A 24,054-nucleotide genomic window follows, 5' to 3' on the forward strand; every position below is an offset into this window, starting at 1 on the left:
AATAAATAAAAATGAAAATATCTCTACCTATACAGTTCTGCCCGAAAAGTTACAATTGTGGTTGCAACGAAGTTGTATTGCCTATAAATAATACAGTTAATATAAAATATATTAAGGGAATCGCCTCAGGACGAGAGCCGTCGATATTTGGAAAGGAGACTGTTCTTCTTCTTCTGGGCATATAAAATAATATAAATATATATATATAAATAGAATAATATAAAATACAGTTATATATAGCCTTAGACATAAGGCACACATTTCTGATTTTTTTTTTTTTTTCCTTTCTTACAGTGTATCCGTGGATAAATTTTAAAGATGAAATATGGAACGCGCAAAAGGTGTAGGCTTGCAACTACTTCGTTTACTCAAGTTTACTGCCTCAAACAGCTTAGAAATGTTTATTCGGTATTTGAAGTAAACGACCACTATGTCAAACATAGTTTGGATATCCCATTTCAGTCATGTTGGACGATGTGTTCCAACAGTAATCATCGAATGATTTACCGTTAAGATCAGACCATGGCGATTTTTTGTTCATAAGGATTTGTCATATCAACGCCATACTTCCAGGCTTCCCTATATAACAAGCATACTGAGCACCATCGCCTCGCAGTTGCCATCTCCTCGCATCGCCTCACCATCCAATGCAGTACCTAAACCCCTACGGCATTGCTGTGTAATACATAGCAAGGCACATCAGTCACTAGATCCAATAGTAGATACGAGGGTATATTCAAATTAAGGTACTGTAAACTATGCGCAAACGGACTACGCTCCGACACTTAGAGAATGTGTCGAAGCTTTGCCCTTTGTTACCCTGGGGCGGTCCACGCGGTAGACTGGTTTTTGTTTATAATGATGTCGATGCCTATAGATGACTGTCGAACACCGGTTCAAAACGGAGGTATTTTCGAGTTCCAACCAGCCTCAGCGTATGTACGAAGCGGGACAAAACTTTTGGAACCAGTTAGGTTCCCAAATTATCTCGAAGATCAGGCTCAGCACACTGTAGCAATATAGTTCAAATGGCAATTTGTTGTTTACTGAGATTCTGCAAATTACCACTGATCACGTTACCACTTCTTGTTTCAATTTTTAACACAAAGTGTGCTTTCAAGGTTGAAAGATAAAAGTGCAATACAACCCATGACGAGAAAAGCCTGTGCTTGGGCATGAAAATTAGACAGAACGACACGACGATTTAATTTTGGTGCCAACTCACGCTTTCCTCCTCGTGGATCATGTCCACCAGGTTGCCTGCGTTTATGCCATTTTTCAGTACAACCATATACTCCAAGATATTTCACTGATATCATTACCACAGGTTTTACAACGTGCCTCACAAAATATTCCTTGGTTTTGTGCACAAGACACGGCCGTTCCATTGACAATGAAGTATTACGTGTACTTACGTGTACGTGTAGTATGTACTTAACCTATGTATAGTGTAGGAAGTCAGTCAATTTGCTCCTTTTATCGAAAATTCTCGGCTGCAGAACCGTATACTGATGTGTCTCCTCAAACTCGAGTAAGGCACAATACCACCTATCTTAAATCTGACAATATAATTTCTATTTGTTTTTGTTTTGCTCTCTGGAGAATATTATCAAGTTCTGAGGCGGAGAACGGTGTAGTCGATAAGCTTTCAGATAGATCCTATATATGCAAGAGCTACACTTGGGATGTAATCATCGAGTTCATAAGGCCATGTAAGGCACTCGTCCAGCATAACTGTTACAAGCAAACGCTACTTCGCAGCTTTCTTTCAATACAGTATTTTGTATCAAATTTACACAGGAGCAAAACAGGCATCTACAATGTCATTCCTGGATTGAAAGGCTATAAGGGGTAACTTCGTTAGTTTGCCTAGTTTTCACTGTCTCAAAGACTAGTATTTTCCCACGGTTGATCGTGTGCATGTGCGGGTTTCTGTGTTACAAGTGTCATATGAGGCAGAGGGTTACCATGACTGGTGCATATGCATACATGTGTCTATTGTGCTGCTCATGTACTTGCATGTGTGTGCAACGCCATTAATATTTTCATTTTGTGAATTTCTTTTTTATTTTGTTGGAAATTTGATTGATTGTGCTGGTATTGATGCCATTTATATTTTATCGTTCCAAACACACGCCATGGCAGACAGCCGTCTATTGACTTTCCCCAAATTACTCAATATTTTCATCCACTATATGTATCTTGTGCCACAGAGTGTCCCGTGTTGCGCTTGGTGCAACTCTGTACCTTGTAAAGCAACCCCAAATATTCATTCGGCGATCCCTGTATAAGAATCAGGTAAGGCAAAACAGCAAGATCCTGCTTTCCACGCATCTTTGCTTCGAAGAAGAAAACTTTACTCATTGGCGTGCCACGCACATAATACCCACCCCGTTCACCGTTTCGGAGTTTATGGAAGGAATGTGACACCAAAAATTATGTGCATTCGTCGGTGCTGCGTACGTGCTAAAACATCAATAAATAAATGCGAAATTATATGAAGTTTGAGACAGCCACTGAATAGTCACAAATTTCTAGAGAATGACACAAATCTGTCTGTATTAAAGTGTGTATAGTCAGCTGTGCTGGTGCAGCTCCCGACACGTGATGACAGATGTGTTACGGTCGCGTGTCTAACTGAGATTGCGTACAGAGCACGTTAACATCACTTTGCACCATCTGTTCCAGGTAAGGTTGTGTTGCTAGACAGCGGTGAATCAGACGCGCTTTTTATTGAACGGGCATTCCTGACCTTCGATCCGCTCCTGCTACCATGACGCGCCGTTACGAATTACGGTTGAGAAAGTTCAGTTGTTATGAAGAACAACCTCCTCACCGCACGAACACTCAATCCCCTTCGCACCGAAGCAGGAACACTTTGGAAATGCGCGTTTCAGATAAAATGGTGTCCGCAACTTTTCACCGGAAATGAGCGTTCTCCAGCCAACGCCAGCGCCCCCGCATTCCCTTCATCCTCTGCGAAAATTCAACATCCGCTGCGTACCCCCTCCCGAACCGCGCGTGACGTCAGAGAGCTTCCATCGCCCTGCCCAATCTCTACGAGAGAGGGGTGATGGAAGGAGACGTCTAGGCGGAGCGTTCCTGTTCCAGCCAATAGAAGCGGTGCAAAATCTATGAATGCACCGCCTCCCAATTGAAGATGCCTCGGAGCAGCTTCCACCCGCGCGTGCGGTTCCAGTGCGTGGGGAGAACGCGTTGAGACCCTTTCGTACCGTTAACCTGACAAGAAATGTTTGTGGCTTTGCATTCGTCATCGCTAGCATACTTAAATGTAGCTGCACTGCGATGTTGCGTTGCTGTTTTATAACCATTGCAAGGTACGTTTCGAGAGCGGGAGCCGTGCCTCATCTTTCGTGTAAGTGTATGCGTCTCGCGAACTTGGCGAGTTCGGTATGTAGCGATAAATACACGAGCGACTTTGAATGTAAATATCGAAAAGCGGAAAATCCAGGAATCACGTAATGGTAGATTGAAGCAAAAGCCCCGGATCGGGAGCTACCGATATTTCGAACAGGGATTCTTCATGTTCTACATCTTTTCGAAATATCGGTGCCTCACGATCTGAGGCTTTCAATTCGAAATATCGAGGCAGATTCCTTTTACCTTGCAAATTTGCATTTCGACAGCAGCCCTAAACGTGTGTAATAACCTTTTCCTACGTACAGTAGGCAGGCACAAAATGTCCAGGCGGTGCCTCGCCATTGCAAGGCGCAGTTATACGTCACCAATGAAAAAAAAAAAAAAAAAAAAAAAGAAGCTATTGATGTTAACGGCAATGTGATCACGGTTGTTCCTGTTGAAACACCGCCTTTGTTATCCTCATGTCATCTCAGTACAATACAGCAACACCGATATTGTTTCGCATGATACGGTACTTTTTAAATAGTGCGCGCCCTTTTTGTGCAGTTGGGCACAAAATTGACCTTTTCTGTAAATCGTACTTTTAAATTAACAGGTTGTCAGACATAACAACAATTACAGCACGAAGCGTGACGTTCCTCATCGGCCGTCATTTTAGGTGAATTATATTTAACGGTTCACGATATAAGCCTAAGTTCTAATTGCCGTTATTTATTCTCTAGCGTCATGTATGACACAGGTTTGTATTGATACTTTTGCGTGTCATATTATATGCAACGGGCAACTCTTGAACTGTTAAAATTCAAAAGTGATCAAAAACAACAACTTTATTTTATGATCATGATTGGGGAGTGAATATTAAACTCAACGAGTTATTATTATTCTTAATTGCGTGGTTATAGCCTTACTGAGTTTAGTCCTCGTTTTCCGCTCTTGTTAATCTTCGCCATACAACTTTTCTTACGGTTTATATAATCAATAAAACAATAAGGAATAATTACACTTCACTTCGATTTCGTAGCAATATGAATGGCTCACTCATATTACACTGTAGAACACATTATGGCGCCACAGACGTTTTTATAAAGCCAGCAAACTTTTACACGCATGTATGCGTATCTTGTACGTCTTCCGAGGTCTGTCTTTCACTCCTCCTGAATGCATCATGGTTCAACTGCAACGTCTCGCATTCCACCTGACCCTTGGTATGCCGGCATGCAAAAACTGCATTGTACACCTCCCGTCAACCTTAATAACACCGGAAAAATGTGGTCTCGTTCCCGAGCGCGATTACAGCAACCCTTGGGGATATGAGGAAATCTTAGTTGAATCAAAATTGAACCTCTGTATGCAATAAGAGGATAAGTCGAAAATTCCCAAACCGAGAAAAGGGGCCCGATCTGACGGCCGGTCCCATTGACATGCATGCATTTCCCGTTTTTTACCGTCCCGTAGCGGGTTCATAAATAGCAATGCGGACGCAAATTTTCTTTGGAGGGTACATACTGGTATGTCATTACAGCAAAAATAGTAAAAAGGGGATAAATGGACTTATCCCCTTATTGCATACAGAGGTTCAATTATTCTGTTAGTTTAACGCAAGGATTTTGTTCATTTAACATTCCCCCAGTGCCCCCAGGGTGACTGTTATCGCGCTCGGAAACGAGACCGAATTTTTCCATTGTTATTATTAAGGTTGACGGGAGTTGTAGGTTACAGAGCCTCGGAGTATAAGCCCAAGATCAATACTGTGAAAGGTCTAAGACCTGCGAGAGGGCAGAGGAGGAGATGAGCGCCTCTCACATGCATGCCTTTCCTCTATACCGCGTCTCATCAACGCAGGTCGGGGCCAGCTGAGGCCAATGATGGACGAGCGCCCAATACAGCTGTCCCGCAGCTCAGAGGGACCACCAAACCCGGGGCGCGGTGACAAGTGACATTCGCCCACAGGGGCGAGTATGAACTCACATATAGAAAGACGGAAACCAGAAACGCTTCCCCATCAACGTGCTGGTGTATTTTCGAATCCGCTTCCAAATATATACCCACAAGCGATTGATTACTTGCGCCGGAGAAAAAGAAGTAACAATAAAGAAAAATATTTGAAGGGGGAAAATAAACAGAAGCCGCGGAAGAGAACTGGTGAGGTGGTCATATTTCGAAGACGAGTGGTGTTTACCAATATATATCATTAGTTTTGCGTTGCCTCTGCATAGTTCACAACGGGGTCAGACCCAGGAAATGCCAATAATAATAGGACCCTTTTCCCAGCCCAAGATCATGCGGTGGAACGCAATCTAATTTGCATCACGTTGCCACAGGGTCTTGCTTGAGTATTCTTTCGTTTTATAACTGTATCACTTTCTTTCACTCCACTTTTTTAACTATGTTTTTCATTTTTTATTTCTTTGCTGGTAATAGCAAGCCGCCGTAGCTCACTCTAACCTTTCCCTCCTTTTTTATAATATAATAAACACATCCACCCCCCCTCATTTATTCCTATAGATACATAAGTTTTAATTTGTTTCCTCTATTTTCTTGCTTTTTTTATGCATATTGCGTTTCTTGCGCCTATTATTATTTATGTAACGTGTTCCTATTTAACAGCAGATGCACTAAATATGCAAGAAAATGCCTGTACGTAAACTATATGCATTCGGATCTTCGTATGAGCAGCACTTAGTTCGTTGAATACCCTCTCTTGTGGCCTTTTCGGTTCAGCTTCGACACTATTCGAATGCAGTCGGTCTGCAAAAGACGTCGCTTGGTTTCGAAATTCACATATAGAATTCCACATTCGCTTCGATTGGAAGTGTGTCTGGTCGTTTTTAGTATTATTGCACTGTTTCACCGATTTTAATGATGAATACCCAACAGGCACAAGTTGCTGCAGTATTTAAGACGTAGGCATGTTTTGTCTTCGATTATTGATGTTATAGGCAACCTTTCTCTCCATCTCATTTTTGTTTCATCTTGGAGCGGGCTATATCGAGGGAAGGAGGGATAATGTTATTTAGTTGTTCGCGTTCGGAAACGGAGCATCGAGCATGCTCGATGTCCAGCATCCTTTGATCTCACTTTTCGAAATACGTGTCGCTCTTGTGCCCAAGGCTCACACCAATCTGCCCACAAAAAGCCCATCACAGTGCTCACGGATATTCCAACCGAGTGATCACAAATAAAAATGACATCGCAGGCAATAAAGGCAGACACATGACGCTATGCACATACAAACCCAATTTTTAAACTAAATTGCGTTTGAGCCTGAACGACCAAATGTTACCAGTGTCCGAGGTGGGCTCGAAGTGCTCACGTTTCACAATAATTGAACCTCTGTATGCAATAACGGGATAAGTCGAAAAATCCCAAACCGAGAAAAGGGGCCTGATCTGATTGTGCGTCCCATTGACATACATGCATTTCCCATTTCTTACCTTCCTGTAGCGGGCCAATAAATTGCAATAGGGTTCTAAATTTTCTTTGGCACGTACATACTGGTATGTAGATGTCATTGCAGCAAAAATAGCAAAAAGGGGATAAATTGACTTATCCCCTTATTGCATACAGTGGTTCAATTATAGAACGCACAGATGCAGTGTTACACTGCACCGTTGCGGCGTTTTATTGAGATCCACACCTTAGAAAAAAAGTATGTTTCACAAACCTATTATTATACGCTATGCACGTAACAAGAACGTCAGAAGAACGTCAGGCCGTTCTTTTGGAAATAGATAACGACAATTTGTTTGTGTGTTCAAATTTGATATGTTTTCCTGCAATATTTGCACCACCTTCAAGGTGATTTTGTTTGTTCTAGTTCTTACTTGTCTATGTACGTTGGTGTCCTGCCAGCCGCATCACATATAGTCGCGCGACTCTTACAAGTTTTCGTTACCAAGCTGGCTCTTTTCTGTAGTTCTCAGCCCGAGAGCGTATATCAGCCTGGAAGCTCACGAAATCGATATGTACCCCCGAAGTTTATGCATGCATGCCCACCCAGATGATTCTAGTGGATGCTCCCAGTGGGAAACCAGGAATTTTTTCGCCCTTATGGGGAACCGTTGCTATGGTTACCAGGCGAGGGAGGCTTTACGGTGACAGGAGAGAGACGATGTGCAGGCAAGGATGTCGCTTCCAATGCGAGGGAAGCATAATACTATTTCGAAAGGCCCGGGTGTGGCTTTGCCTTTTCTGTTGTCTTCGTCTTTTCTTTGCTTGGCTTCTGTTCCACGTCGGCGAAACTGGGCACGTCATAAATTGTTCATGCCAGAATTGGCCAGGTTTTTTTCTTTTTTGTTTTGCGTTTTTCCGTACAGAGTCGTGGCTAATGAGGATCATGTCCTTATCCCCTCGGGAAAAGAAGTCCAGAGAAGAAAAAAAGTCCAGAGAAGAAAAAAAGTACAGAGAAGAAAACATGCTGAGCCAAGATTGGAACAAAGGGAGACGTGAAGGTGAAACTTGACATGCCAGGTTGCAAATAACAAGGAGGGCTTTCTTGGATTTTCAGTTTGACAACTGCACTGCGCTTGATTGAGGGCACCGTGCGAGAGCGATGAAGGGTCGGTCCAACAGCCGGCGAACCCTCTTTCTCTTGCAAATATACGACGAGAATGAGCCACATGGTCAACCTTTGAACTGCGCGCGCAACACGAAAAAGCTAGTTTTCTCTGCATTGTTTAGATTTTAAAGAGCAGTCATGGTCATTCGTGTTGTGTGAACAGCAAAAGCTTGAACAATTTGTTGAGTGTACATATCCCTGCCGTGACTGGGGACATCTATTTTGCAATTGCGACTGGCAAATAAACTGCATATATTTGTAACGACGTCATCTCACGCAATTGGTGCGCAACATTAAACAGCACACGTAAGGCATGGCGTATACTCAAGTTTTCGAAGAACGTTTGAAGTTTACATGCTTTTGTTATCCACTTATTCGCAAAGATAATCATTCGCCATGGAGACACTGTTGTAGCGCTTTCAACTGAATGTCTCTTATATACACAGTGACCCGGCCGGCCTCCTCCAACTGCTGTGTGTGTGATGTAGAGGAGGATGCAGAATCGTTCCAATTGTCTGTGAACGTTACCTTGAAGTCTTTTGACGCTTATCAGTATAACTTGGCAGCTCTGGCCTTTCAGTGTCGTCAAATTCTAGGGCAGTGTCGTCCATGCCACATGGCATGCGTCTAGTGTTCCGGGCACTCGAGTCAAATATTTCCTGGACAGTGATGCAGACACCACGTTCTTACGCTTGGGGAACTCAGAGAAGCAAGAACTTATTCGGCTTCGACGCTTGATAGTTTCGCATACATCATCATTTAAATAAAGCTGTTGTTTACTAGTTTCGAAAGCACTTGCAACAGTAGTCTGACTCGTTATTTACCTTTGCTCTTTATGTTATTTATTCTTCATGTATAAATTTTTCCTTCATTCCTCCTTCAATTCCAAGCGGTCGCTGAGCAGTCAGCTTTTAGTGCTATGAGGTCACAAACATTAATCGGTCCATCCATGATTCGCTATTGCGTGCTACCTGCTACCTTCTTGTGCCTATGCAACTTCTATAGCAAACCGTGCGGGTGGAATAGTTTCACACTGGGACGTACCTCAATATGTATACTCATGTTTTACTGAATGACAAATGGCGAAGACAATGCAGATATTTTCTGTGTTGCGAAGTCAATGTAGACTCAGTTCTTCGCTTCATGTCGCACACTGTAACAGAAAATCGAAAAGAAAAGCATGAATGTGAGTGAACTGGTGGTGAAATTGTGCACTAATACAAACTGAACGTGGGCACTAAAAAACGCAACACAACCGACTCGAAATAATCATAATAAAAAACCGTCTTCGAGCCAATCTCCGCAATTCCCGAACGCTTTCGATAAACAACATCAAACCGCTGGAAAGCTAAAGCTGTGATACATGCAATCTCATCATATCATATCATATCATATCATATAGCATCACCTGGGTCCATGCTGCTTTCTCTATAGACGCCGCGCGCGTTGATGATGATGATGTCGATGATGATGTCGATGATGATGACGATGGTGATGTCGATGTTGTTCTTGATGATGATGATGATGATGATTCGGGTTTTTATGGCGCACGGATAACTAAGCTTCCTCAAGCGTTGAGTGAAAGATAATGCTGAAAAGGAGATAATGATCTTGCTCTGTTTTAAATAACCCCAGTGACTAAAGTGACGTTTCCTGTTCTATTACGTGGCACAATAACTCATAACAAACTAACTGAAAACCCTTTCGATGGCATCTTATAGACGATAGTGCCGATGTTGCATTAAAAAAAAGTCCTGGACATTCCCGACATTGCAATTTATCTTTGTCCATAACTGGTGGAGCTTCTCTTCACTTGGCTTGTTTCCATGCTATACTGAGTTATTGGACTGCGTGATTGAGATGCGGCACGACTCCTTCGTTGTGTTTATGATTCCACTGTTTCTTGGACAGCATACTATGACCTCCATTCACTGCATTTGTATTGCGTAGTCCAGTCACCACAAGTCGATTCGAATTGTGCAACTACCGTAATGCATGTTTATACTTCATGGGAAGGAGGTAAACGACACGTGCGCTCTTCATTTCTTGGCTATACGAGAATGCAGCCGGCTTACTTTAAAAACATCCTGAAGCTAAAACATATATTGCGGTAATGCCTCTTGGCAAAGTGGAAAGAGTATAGCATAGCGTTGACCGAACACTAGGTTTCGATTTTCGAAGCGTTTTCCTCCGGGTGAAAATGTGCGAATAAAAAAAGAAAAAAGAACAGGAAAAGGAATGGTGTTTTGCGTACGACAGCACACCTCATGTAATAGAAGGCGTCATAGCCTACATACAGGAAATGACCATGCTGCTGCTGCTGCTAATGATGATGACGATAACGCTCCCTTACAGCAAGAATGAAACAAGCACACCGTTTGTACACCTCGTATTATACTTTTCAAATGCTACTGAGTTTGTCTTTCTCCAGTCGTTTTGTAAACAGTTCAAGCGTCGATCTATGAGAAGAAAAAGAAGCGATGATATTCAGTAAAGAGACACTAAATTGGGGCTTAATGTCCCCGGAAAGTCAAACGAAGAAATGAGGCGCTCAATACACGAAGTGAAGGGACACCGACACAAGAAAGGAGGGTTCCGCCTCATAGGCCATGGCGTCATCCAATGGCGACGCCCGATATCGATCGATGCCCCAAAACGACACAGTTGCCATGGGAACTCAACGGTGAAGATTTTCTCCAGACAGAGGCTTTCACTGTGCGATTTAGTAGGCTAACGAACCGCCATATATATGTATCTATTTTCAGACACGCTTAGTCTTCGATGATCGCCCCCCATTCTTAAGTGGAACTGCAGCAAGGCACGCAGACAAGCGGGTTAAAACATAAACGGCAGAAGACCTGCTGACTCGCAACTATAAGCAAAAAGTTTAATGGAAGGAGACAAATATATACATTACACAAGGCAAAGAACCAATTGCAACACAGTAGTAGCACGTGGAGCAATAACAAAAGGCATTCCCATGTGTAATCTTAACACAACCCCCCCCCCCCCTCAAAATTCGTTGCGAATCTCCACACACACACACTCAAAAAAAGAAAAACAACGAACAACAACATGGATTGAACCTGGTAAAACACCACGTAAACATATTCCATTAAGTGTTATTTTTCTTTGATCGAGAAAGTACTATATTTAAGTCGTGTAATGGGGTATATAGTGTACTGCTCTCCAGTGGTGAATTAACCCAGGTCATAGTCACGATTTATTTCTTGTTGTTGTTATATGTAAGGCAATAAACATATTCACGCGCGTTACAAAACAGAAATGCGCAGGTCCTGGGCTCCGCGTTCAGTTTGTTTGCAGCGCTTCCTTGAAGCTATACCGCAGTAACTGACTACGAGGTAGACGTCGACCTAGAACTACATACGTTTTCTCAGTTGTTAGTTTCGAAATGTAACCTCAAATGCGGTGTACTTGTACAGCATATAGTGCATGCAGTGAGCGTTATACTGTGAGTTGTTGCCGCATCTATCGTTTTCTGTTTTATTTTTGGAAACCACAGGACTCCGTAGTCATTGCTTAAAGTACGGAGCAAACAACTCACTTATCCTTTTTGACGTTGCTTGCCTTGCGAGGCCGATTATATACGGTGAGCAGTTACACCCCACAACCTTTCTATTACATTTTCAATGGATTAATTGTGGATAGTTCATAAGTTTGATGTGGCTGCGCCGTTATGGTGCACGACATGAATGCCCTGTTGCTCCGTTTAAGGCATTGCTTCTATTATGTATTATGGTTCTTTGGCATCGTCGATGGAAGAGGAAAAACACGAGCTACTGAATAGGGCGAAGCGCTGTTCTCATAGCATATTGTAGCAGAAGGGAGAGGGTGGAGAAGAGCACCTGGTGAATTAGAGTGCATTATTTCCTGAAATTCTGCCTACTTGTTCTCTGTAACGCTCTCGCCGTTGCGGTGATTAAGGTAACGACTTATTTTCCTCATGATAGTGACAATCAGTTTTCTTGCATAATCTGCAACTTCCACCTACGAGCTACGTAAAACCCAACTACTTACAGCAGAACATTCCCCCTAAACTAAGACAGAAGAGAAACGAAATCAATAAATAAATAACGAAAAAGAAGGCAGCGCCACGTTCGACCAGGGCTGAGTAACGCGACAAGATAATGAACGAAAGAATAAAGAAAGGAAAAGGAAAAAAAAAAGAAGAAAAATGAAATCCTCCACGAAACGCACTTTTCTAAATCGATAACGTACTGCCGACCATTTGCCCCATCAGATAAGCGAGCCTATGAGTACAAGACAGCCTCGGCATGTCTATGTCTAATGCTGAGATTTCTGAAGCGCCGCTCCGAAAAAGCAGGTACGGATACATCTCAATAGTCGATTTCAGGGATCTCCAGTGCTCCTTGCGCACGCGTTGCATCCTGGGCGCTTACTGTCATGGGGGAAGGGAGAATGGCCCTTGACGTTTAGTTTTCGCTGACCTTGATACGTCGTGCACAATGGGCCCGAGAGAGGAGGAATCGAAACAGTTTTGAGATAAAATACAAACAGAATTTCGGATAACACAAGTTCCACGGTTCAAAGCGGCGCTAAGCACTATGGGATTTTCTGACGTCGTGTATTACAAACGACAGCGCAACCGGCTCGTATAGCGGATCTCAAAATTGGTTCTACTTAAAAGAAAAGAAAGAATGCACCGAGAAAAAGTAAGCGCAAGCAAGGTATCAGTCGAGCTGAGGTGTGTGTGACCGTTTCCTGCTGATCTTCGGCAGGCGAGCATGCAGACGTTCTGATCACGTGGTTTCGACTCGAAGCGTAGCCATAGAGCTTCCTTTTCAAAGCAACCGCATTGAAGGGTCCTGCCCCATCATCTGTTCTCCCTCACCCTCTAAGCTCACCCAGAGAGCAACCCATACTTTGGTATCGTTTTTGTACTTGTCGTTCCCCACCAGCGGGGGACCTGCTTAGGCTGGGCCGGGGAACCAATCATAGCATACCAAGTAGAAAACGACTGTGAAAGCCCTGCTTCAAAGAAGGTTGTCGCCATTCTGAGATCTAAACAAAATTCCATATGCGCTTGCAGAACTGTGCAACAGGAAGAAGAAGAAAAAAAAACGTTTGGGAGGCATATTAATCTGGCGTGCCCTGCATAAGTGCTTGGGTGTCGCTTTCGCTCGGTTCCTTCGCTGCACTGATATTTTCTTTCTTCTGTGCTGGTTTCCTGACTTTGCTCTTCGGCCGCCCCTATATATCGCGCAAGGCTAAAAAAACAAACAAAAATTTGCCGACATCTTCCAGGTGGCTTGACGGGGACCTTGATCCTTTTCTTCTTAGGAACTCTTGTAGCACTGGAGAAATGGCAAATAGATGGCGTCTGTTCGCGGATCTTTAAGGAAAGCACCCCTCGAGCCGTAGCCTATAAAATAACGATGGAAGAGGTGACAATGGGTTGTTTCGGAACCGGCATGAGAACATCCGTTAAATATGGCCCTGTCAAGGTCTTCTCCTTTGTACTTCGTGCGAGTATCTGGACCTCCCTCCTCACGGGATTTGTGCCTTTTAACCAGTCCGGCCTTAGGAAACCAACGGATTCGGTGCTTATTACGGGAGATTAAAGATAGCACATTTTCCGTGTATGTGTGTCGTGTCAGTACACATGTTTTTTGGTTTGAAAGGATCAGCGATTTTTATGGAGGTTTCGAAACGCGTCGAACATGACGTTCTAGTGATTCTTCTCAGATTTTTCGAGGGCAAACGGGGGATTATACGAGATTCGTTGTCTGTCCTTGTGTGCATGTGAGTGAAAAGGAAAAAGGTAGCAGATGTTCCATATAGTATCAACGCTTGGTCCGTTTTTACAGGCAGGCTCAATGGTTTTAAGGTGTGAAGCCTTTTCTTTTTTTTTTACACTTGAGAAGACTGTGGCACTTCGTAAAGCCTAAGTGATAAGCCGGGATGACGTGATGCTGCAGATGGGTGACTATATACGTCGCAGTTTTAGTACTGAATCGTGGGTTATTTGCGCGAGGTTCACGCATTTCCTAAGGTGGAGCTGATTGCACAGAATTGGGCTCGTACATGAGAAGGACCGAAGATACTTATCAGGTCGCGTGGCTCAGTGGTTAGCGCCCTGGCCATGTCACGTCGAGACTGTGGGATATACCCGGTGTTGGCTGTGCTGTTTGGGTTTTTTCCTGGTTTTCCTCAAACACTTTCAGACACATGTCGGCACAGTTCCCTTAGAAGTCGGCCCAGGACGCACATTCCTCAGAGCGTTAGTCGTGACTTGCTCACCTCTATGAGACCGACAACGGCGAGCTGTTTCAGAAGCTCCACGACCACCGAAGATACTCCATTAAAGCAACGTCCGCTAAGTTTTGTGTTTTGCGACACCATCAGCGATATTCTTTGTGTGTGTGTGTGTGTCCTTAGAGAAAGGAAGACCCAGGAGAACATGTAGTATACATTTCATCGTGCTTCGCCATTCATTGCTTTCCGTTTTCACTGTGTCAAATACGCGTTTCTTGTCCATAAATGTTATTTGTATATCCATCATCTATGACCTTCTTTTTGGCCTACTATGTGCGTTTGGGACGACGTTGGGCACTTCACCCAGACACTGAACACGGACGAACCACTCAGGAGCCGTCCGCGGGAAAACCATACTTGGTAAAGTTCCACCTGAGGAACTGGTTACCCAACATTTGATGCGTTTAGAACACAGGCACTAAAAACACAAGACAAAGAACAGAACAACATACAAACAGACAGACACACGCACTATATGCGCACTGACAACAGTGTAATAAAGATTAGTGAGCACAGTTTTTTTATACAAAGTTTTAACACTTTACGACCATGGAACCACTTTTACCACTTAGGAACACTTTAGGAAAGGAAATTATGGAAGCCTTTCGTATCAGGGGTAGCGGGGAGCGCTACGGCGAAGATTTGTGATGATGATGATGATTATTATTATTATTGCAGTTTTTATGGCCCACGACCAACTCGACGTATGTACTATAATACGTATGTATGTATGTATAAATAGTTAAGTGTTCTCGCTTGCCCTTATTAAACTGTTATGAGTGATCATTGTCGTTCTGTTCTTTTGAAATATAGCCATCGTCGAAAAAGCTAGACAGTGGCGGGGCTCAAACCACACACCTCTCGATTGCCGGTCGAGCACGTTAACCAATTACGCTACGCTGACATCTGCTCTCGGACTGCTTACTCAGGGGCCTCATTCAACTACCGGGACACGCACTCGGTCTAGTCACATTCTCTCCTATACGAATGCGTGTCCCGTTAGTTGAATGAACAAGCGCGTTGGCAAGTCGTCGGGAGGCAGATGCCAGCGTAGCGCAATTGGTTAGCGCACTCGACGGGCGATCGAAAGGAGCGTGGTTCGAGTCCCGCCGCTGGCTGGCTTTTTCGACGACTTTCGACGACGGCTTTCAGTTAAAAAAAAAGAAAAACATTCTTACATAGGAAACCTGTACTTATGTACTATTGTTTAGGCGTTCGCCAGTGGCGGGCACCTTTTTTCAGTAAAGTGTTATTATAATCCGTATCTGCTTAGTACGAATGAGCATCAGAGAAGTAGGCGCTGGGGTATACAGCTGCTCCAGAACTTATGACGTGTCGAAACAAGACATTACTTCCTTTCTTATTGATCACCAAGTTTCGCAATATTCCGTATGCACTTTCCAGCCGTGCTGTGAAACTCTCTACTGAAAATATAATCGATATAGCACTGGTGGTAGGCAAAGCATTGGTCCAGCGCCCAAGTAAACGCAGCTATTTAAAGGCAGCTTATGTCGGTTAAATAAATTTCAATAATTCTGAACTTAAAGATGTGCGGTAGCAATATCATGTCCCCCCCCTCAACGACTCCATGCACTCCGTATACCAAAAGTATATCGTGATAGTCTTCCCGCATCAAGCAAAGTGTTCCTGCCGTCCTGTGGCGTCGCCTTCGCTCGCCAGCGTCCGCTGATTTACGAGCTGCAGGCAGCAGTTATGACACCGCCATCTCCTTGGGCGTGTACTTTATCGCCCGGCCAGTCCAATGATCTGCCTCTTCCATTGCCAATACACACAACAGAAAGCAAAACCAACAGCGCCCTGCTTCAGCCTTCCCTACATCCATACAGCCGTCTAGAAGAGTATAAAGAAGAAAGGAATCACGAGAGAAACTTAGTGGGACAGATTTACGATATCTCAATTTTCGCACTTTCGGCGCCCTAATACACGTCCGGGGTAAGCTGGGCCTCAGTTTGGCCGAACGTTGTGTGTAAACCGTTCTCTGCCTTATACTCTGCGAGCTATTATCGTGTGAGATTTAATTTAGATAAGAAGGGTACGGCATGCGCAATGGGTCGTTTACGTGATTCATTATAGTTGCCATTACAGCGCAGTGGGTTGAGCTGTAATGGAGCGGCTGCAGTTTTTGGCAAACACTCGACAACCTTCGTTTCTGCCTCCTCCACTCGATTCTGCGCGGTTTGCCGGTGCCTTCTTTGCTTTCTTTGTCTCCTATCCTGCGCTCCTAATATCCCACAGGACGTAAAAATATACTGACCAGCGTCAAATGCATTAAGGTGACGGCAAAATTTATGATATATTCGTTTTCCAAAAATATTGCACAAGTAAGACGGCCTCACCGCAGAACCTTAGTTTTATGTAAACGAAGGAAAAGGTATCCCTTGTTGAGATTGGGTTCAAGTAAGTTTTATTATAGATTTATTTCCAGTAGCGGAAGCAGCAGACTGTGACCAATTCAATCGCTCCCTATTATTTTTTTCGCCGACAACTCCATCAACAGTTCTCGTGCACCACTGCAAGAATGCAGGAGTCTTTCGTTTTGTTTATTTATTTATGTTTTCGGATTTTTTTTCCGGATTAAGTAACAAGAGTCAAATAACTATGATATTATTGAATACTTATCCGGTGTTACATACAACATGTGCGTACGAGCATCATTGCAGTTTAGACACCAACGAGCAATGCTATATACCTTCAGTTAAATACCCCGGCTAAGTGGTGGCTAACCTTTCCCTCTTATTTCTTTGATATATAACAAACATATCCCCCCCCCCGGCTAAGTAATTCGTGAACGGGTGCACCAATCGAAGAAATTTCTTTTCCGCAATTATCTGTCCGATACCACCTTCAAGCAGCGCACCGTATGAATGAGTGGGAGGCACTAATTATTTAAATAAAGATACAGATGAGTTTCGTGAAAAAACAATTTCTAAAGCAGGGCGCCCTCGGCATTAAAATGGGTACTACCCCTTTTAGGACCTTCAGTGGACACCTTTTAGAGAAAACTCTGTTACCGAAGCGGGTCATTTGTTGGAATAATTAATTGGTTCCAGTTACCGTATTTTTGTCACGGCTGGTCGCGGCGAAAGCGTAAAAAGACAAAATTCATTGGTGTAGGGACGTAATTCATTGGTACATAAGGGAGTGGAAGAGTGTCCTCTTGCGCTTCACCGCGACCAGCCGCAACAAAAATATGTGAACCGAAACCAATTCATTACTGCAACAAATGACCTTCTTCCGTGGCAGATTTTTTTCTAAAAGGTGTCCACTGAAGGTCGCAAAAGAGGTAGTACCCATTTTAATGCCGACGGCACGCTGATTTAGAAATTCGTTTTTTTTTCACGAAACTCATTTGAATTTGGCAAGAAGAAGGGAAAAAACAACAACGATGAAATGCAACAAAACAAACACAAAGATAACCAAAGTTCGCTGAAATTTTGGAGAATCAAAAGTTCTCCTGAAGGAACAGATGAAAAGTGTGCAAGCGAGCTGGACACGACGGCAACATTTCCTTGAGTTGGAGGAACGAAGAAAAATACAGAAAAACAGACACTACACAAACGACACTCAGTCTCAGGACTCAAACGAGACGCATTCAGTCTCGTTTGTGTGTAGTGTCTGTTTTTCCGTATTTTTCTTCGTTGTTCAACTCAACGAAATGTTGCCTTCATAGTATTTTTTTCGTTTTTTCAGGATCAGCTCTTATTCTTTGAATAGGTGTGCGTGATCTTGTAATTGTGTGTGAATATAAATAAAACTCTGTGCATCATAAACGATACAGGTACGAATGTATGGGGGAAAAATCCCGCAATTGAAGAGGAATGCATAATCGCAGCTCTTCGCCGCGCGATGCGATCGACCGGCGGCAGACATGGCGCCAACGATGCGCCCCCCATAGTCTGGATCCCGGTGTGCCGCGAGAAGAGGGAAAGGGACGCCGCTTTCAATAAATCCTTCAGCCATGGAAACAAGCAGGGAAGTTAGCAGCTGCATCAAGAGGAGGAACTGGCGGATAATCTCCACGCCTTCACTTGGCTACAAAGAAACAGGGATGCGAGAAAGGCTGTCATATCTTGTGACTTATTGATATCGAAGGCGAAGCACCCCGTTGTAATGACACCGCAAATTGGCCGAGTGACTATCTGCAGAAAGGGTGCGGTAAAAAGAAAGCGATACCCGTAAAGGTTTGAGACGACACACACACTACACTACAGGTTTATTCACGGCGATTTACTTGGAAGCTTAATTCAGTTGCACAATCTGATGGTGTAAACTACATTCTAGGGTATTAAAGAACAAAGGGACACTTTTTACGCGAGTTTCTTGTTCTTCTTATGTTCATGAAAAGTTACGGAGCACCTACCTTGTTGCGTGTAGGAAAGCCTTACATTTATATGGTTGCCTTTTGATATCTGGATATTTGTATGTATATTTCGAGAGATTCTGCAGTTTAGAGGATACTGAAAAAAAAAAAAAAAAAGCAAGAAGGAAAACATAGAAGCAGGCAAAATATGTGTGTCTGTATAAAATATACACGTACATATGTACCGATACGGAAATAATTTGTTGCATTTTGAGTGCTGTGACGAACGCGGCAGCTTTGCAGGGCCATCGTTGGTGGTGAATTTTAGGTCGCGACGTTACCGTTAGGTGGTCTTATCAAAGCTACGGACAGACCTACACGTGGTTGGATCTACCAAGATAACGCTGTAAAATATGTATGTATATGAAAAAAATTCGTACAAATACCCCAGCAAATAATAAACCAGAACGCACTGGAGTTATGTTGGCACGAAATGTAGCATACGGTCTGCTACCATTATGAGGCCGTTTGATGCGAAGACGTCAACTTTTGTGTGACACAAACCAGTTAAATTAGAAGGGCGAAACCATCCTATAACGTGGGTCTCAGTTGTTTTTATACGATGATAGCGTCTGCAAATAACACAAGCCAAATCCAACAAGCTAGGGTTCAAGTAAATCAAATGTGAAGGTTGTCCGTGGCATGTGTGCCACACGTACTTTAAAGAACAGTCGCGGGGCGATGAAATGTTGAACAACCCCAGTAACCACCCTGGGCTGCTAAGAGAGGGGTATTTTTGTATAGTCAGTAGAGTACTACATACAGGGTGTTCAAAATTAAGCTTTCACTAGCACTTTATAAATAGGCGAACAAAAGAAAACTGGTGCGATTTTTTCTGTTCCTTGAGTAAGAAACAGGTGCTACATAATTAGCAGCACCTGTTTCTTACACAAGTAGCGTAAAGTTATCATCCGGTTTCCTGTCATCGCTGTGTTTGCGTAGCGCTCGTGAAAGCTTAATTTTGAACACCCTGTATATATATAGGTTAAAGAGGTTAATATATCAGACGATCAGTGGACGACAGATTACAGGAAAGTTAACAAAAACTAATTTATTCAATGGTTAATTTAACAGATAGATTATAAAAGTACGGTCGACCAACGTTCGACAGTGGCACTGTCTTCGTGAGGACCAACTGTCCTGTCAGCCAGGACCAAACTGCCCTGTCCTGTCAGGATCAACTGTCCAGGATTAACGGTCCTGACGAAGACAGTGCCACTGTCGAAACGTCGACCGTTCTTTTATAATCAATGTGTTAAACTACTCATCGAGTAAATTAGTTTTTGTTAACTTTCCTGTAATCTGTCGTCCATGCCTTATTATTTTACTTATATATATATATACAGGCTACGTGGGCTACTAGAGCACGACATATCATTTACCGTATTTTCACGCGTATTAGCCGCACCGCAGATAAGCCGCAGGACTCGTTTTTAGATACATTTTGAAAATGTTTTTGCAGATAAGCCGCACTCGCAGATAAGCCGCGGGTAATACGACGCGACTGCTTTGTGCGCTAAACCAGTGATGCACATACAAAATCAACAGAGACGCTCAACGCTTGTCAGCGCCGTACTCCCTGCCAGCTGCCCTGTTCCCGTACTTGTCCGCGAAGTCGACGACTTTTACTTTGAAGCCGCTGTCGTGGCTGTGCCTCAGCGTTGGAGCCATGCCTCACCTCAAACTGCCGTGCCCGTGTCCACGAATGTTGCTGCTCTCGTCAAATGAGAACTGACGCTTAGCTGACCACGTTTTATCCCGATGTCAGGTGTATTGAACCCTTCCTGTGGGTCTGCCGACAAAGGAGACCGTAGGGAAGGCCATAAACCCTGTCCACATTCCGGTGTCGGCATGATGTGTAACAAAGGAGGTCAGTTATAGTGTTCTACTAAGATCGGATTGTGCCCTTGTTGCGTGTTTTTCGAGGATTGACGGGTTCGTCCACTCGAATGTGGAGTGGTCCCGCCCCTGTTCGGTATTGTTCGTGCACTGGCAGGGCGGTCCTGTTCCGAAAAACATTAGGCACTGTCGGCCCTTTCGTTTAACCCGGGGTATGGGGAAAGTACCAGGGAAAAATAGTCACCAGATAAGCCGCACCCACAGATAAGCCGCAGAGCGTCCGCGAAAAAAATAAATTGCGTATAAGCCGCGGCTAATACGCGTGAAAATACGGTACCTTATTTGCTCAGTGAAAATATTATGATAGGGGAAATTTAATAAACTGAAGCTTCGACTTGCACTTACTTGTATTATTACGAGTCTGTGAAAGTTCGACTTTCTTATTTGTTTGTTCCCAATGAAAAAAAAAAGATGGAGAAATTCCCGGACGTGTTCTGCTACTCCTAACAAATTTTCATCCCCCTCGCCAAAAAAAAAAAAAAAAAACTTCTCAGGTTCTCTACTCGCAAGTTCGCTATTCACTATTCACAAGGCATAGGACTTCGATCATTATTGTGAAGGGGCTCATTATTTAATTCCCCGCATCACCACCAGCAATGGGGTAGAGTATCGCCCCTAGCGATGAAACTCCTCATTCATCATCTCACAGTAGTGAAGTTCTGGTTGTTGTCGTTGTTCACTATCCGACATTGTTATGAACGCTTATTGGACCTGCTGTTTAGTTTGCAGGCATATAGATACATAATTGCGTTACTTCAATATAAACATATAATCCACATGAAATGTAAGTTTTTTATTTGTTTTCCGCAGATACTGCCTGGGATTGGAGTACACACGCAAGACACCAGCATATATGGGTGAGCTCACCAATGCATACTTCAGATACGAGCGTGTCGCATTAAAATGGAAATGGATGAAAACCGCGTGCGGTATGCATTACCATATGCATTTTCCGTACATAGTGACCCGGCCATAAACATGGCGTACTCGTAGTTACTCCCGTAGTTCGCGCGCGCGCCGTCCGAGTTTACGGCGTTTTTACAGCAACGGGTCTGTATTTTGTCTGCGATCAGCGTTCTTGAAAACGTTTACGCGTGCGAAGAGGACAATAAAATATTTCAGTCTTCTCGACTGCGCCGTTGTTGTGTCTAATATCAGTATATTAAAGCGTGTATGTGTTGCAAAATGAGCTCCCCTGCAACGATGTAAGGCACACCCAATGCTTTCATCCATAAGGAGTCGTGCATCACTTCACGAATAAGGCTGTGGGCGTGTGTAGAATACTGATGTTTTCCTCTGTGCTGTTTTGTGCGGTCGTTGTTCGTTTAGATTAATGCATTAGGCCCTTAATAAGTAGAGAAAGCCCGTGGAGAAGCAAAAATCTGGAATGGGCACAACGCAAGGAAAAGGAAAAAGGCAGGGGAAAATGAAACATGCTCACAGTCAAAACAAATTTGTAATATTGGATTGAAAGCTTCAGAGATGTTTCAGGGATATTACCGATTCTGGCAGGTAATGCGGCACTCAGGGATCAATATTGTGGAATGGTGACTGCTAAAGAGCTGCCCAGCTGATAGAATGAGCCCAACCCATGCACTCCGGGTTCCAAACCCCAGAGAAAACTTAGCACATGCTTGTACTATTATTACTCATATCTTACTCATACTAAAGAAAAGCAAAATGTAACGGTCAGTCGAAGAGGGTCGAAAACTGTATTAGGTGTGTATACGACCTTTCATGATGAGTCGAAATTTTTTTTACGTAGGTAATCTACGACTTTATTTGTTCTATCGTATACGTGTACCTGTTTGTTTTCCCTCTGAGTTCACCGTCTCTCCGCACCATTGAACAGTGGCGCTGCTGCTAGTAGACGAGAGTCCCTCTCCCATCACCACTCAAAAATCTCACCTAATAAGTTCGATTATGCATTCAAAACTTTGGAACATACTGCCTCTTTCAACGGAAAGGGAGACACCAATATAACGAGCGGCCAATTGGAGCCAGTGCTCACGTTTTTTCGTCTTTTCCAAAAGCTCCGCCCACGGCTCATTATGTGAAAGCAACTTAGTGTTCATGTGTGCTTCTTTGCAGACAGATGTCGAATTGCATTCCTCGGGGAGGGAGTCCGATAACATCACACTGACAGGGACGACCGGCAGCGGCTCCTCAGAAGAGCCGCCAGTGATGAGATCCCGACGCCGCTCAGGAGAGAGGGCGAGAGACTGATGAGGAGAGGCTCGCCCTGCTATATCCTAAAGCCCCCGCACACACAGAAAAACTACAGCGCTGCATGGCACGGACACGGCGTGGTTGTGCCCAAGGGTATACTGTTTCGTTCGTGTGTAATTGTAAAGTACTGTATACATGGTCAATGTTTCACCCCACTGAACAAATTGCTGAACGTGTTGATTACAAACGAAAGGAAGGAAGGAACGCGCGAAACAAAAGCGTGCACACAATGAACATTGAAGTACATTGTGCATCTTGATGGCCTGACGTTCTCTCGAAATAAAGAGCCGGCACGAGCAAACGCGCCTATGGCCTCTCAAGTTTATTTAAGCTCCAAAGGGATCATGTCGGTCGATTTTGGTCATACAAAAAGTATTCAAGTCAGATACCCAATCCATAGATCTCATAGGTGAATACGGGGTACTGCACGCGCCGTATTCTTGGTCCTCGTCAAGGTCCCATCCCTATACCTCGATACCTATGACCCCATGACTTGCCCAGGACAAGGTCCCTATATGTCTACGGTACACACCCCTTTCTGAGCACGAAGATTTTCTATGGCCACAGGGTCATTTCGGCAGGTCAACTGGATAAGGCTAAGCATATTAGACATGTTTTTCATACTCATGATGCTAACGGCAAGCTACCTCCAGCGTCATCTTCACCCTCCACAACCACAAGCATGGTTAACCATAGTTTCATAACGTAAATTACAGAGGCTGATTGTACAATTAAGACCTACACAACATTTAAGAATCCCCAACACCCAACCAATGACCTATACTGCAGTTTTCGTCAGCTACAGTCTCCTGCACATGGTTTATGGCAAAAGAGACAACGCAACGATATTCATTGGGGCTCGTGCACCGACTAAGAATTTTTAATCAATGAGTTGGTGCATTTAATCGACGAATTAATCGGTTAGTTGGTCTATTGTTAGGACGGCGGAGGAATGCTTCTCATTCCTCCGCTGTTCGCACTTTTCCGCTGATGTACCCCTCCAATGCTCAGGTCACCGTTTATTTGTGTGAGCGTTATTTTTCTTTTCCCCACACTTTTTGGAAGCAAGCCCAGCCGCCCTTCATCGGAACACGTTCCCATTTCGATGGCCGGACTTACAGTCTATAGCACGTGCCCAAGCCGGTCCATATCCGGTAAAAATGACGCCCGGACCCGACACGCAGGGCTGAGCTCCCTTACAAAATGGCGGTCAGGCTTTCGGGCAAGCCTGAGAACGGGCAGTGCTCTAGATGAAGATCGTGGCACCCTCGGGCTTCTGGTAAGTGCATCGCTACTGTACCCTCCTGCC

The 24,054-nt window shown here is 43.9% G+C and overlaps 1 long non-coding RNA gene and 1 other non-coding gene across 2 annotated transcripts; both read left to right on the top strand.

The window, feature by feature from the left end:
- The first annotated feature begins 3,195 nt into the window (after nt 1-3,195).
- On the top strand, nt 3,196-22,991 carry LOC135386073 (uncharacterized). The gene is made up of 3 exons (XR_010420589.1): nt 3,196-3,376; nt 21,327-21,373; nt 22,608-22,991. It is a non-coding gene; the product is annotated as an uncharacterized LOC135386073 (long non-coding RNA).
- On the top strand, nt 15,281-15,354 carry Trnaa-ggc (transfer RNA alanine (anticodon GGC)). The gene has a single exon. It is a non-coding gene; the product is annotated as a tRNA-Ala (tRNA).
- Nucleotides 22,992-24,054: the final 1,063 nt, after the last annotated feature.

Source organism: Ornithodoros turicata, chromosome 2 (assembly GCF_037126465.1).
Source record: "Ornithodoros turicata isolate Travis chromosome 2, ASM3712646v1, whole genome shotgun sequence".
NCBI lineage: Eukaryota > Metazoa > Arthropoda > Arachnida > Ixodida > Argasidae > Ornithodoros > Ornithodoros turicata.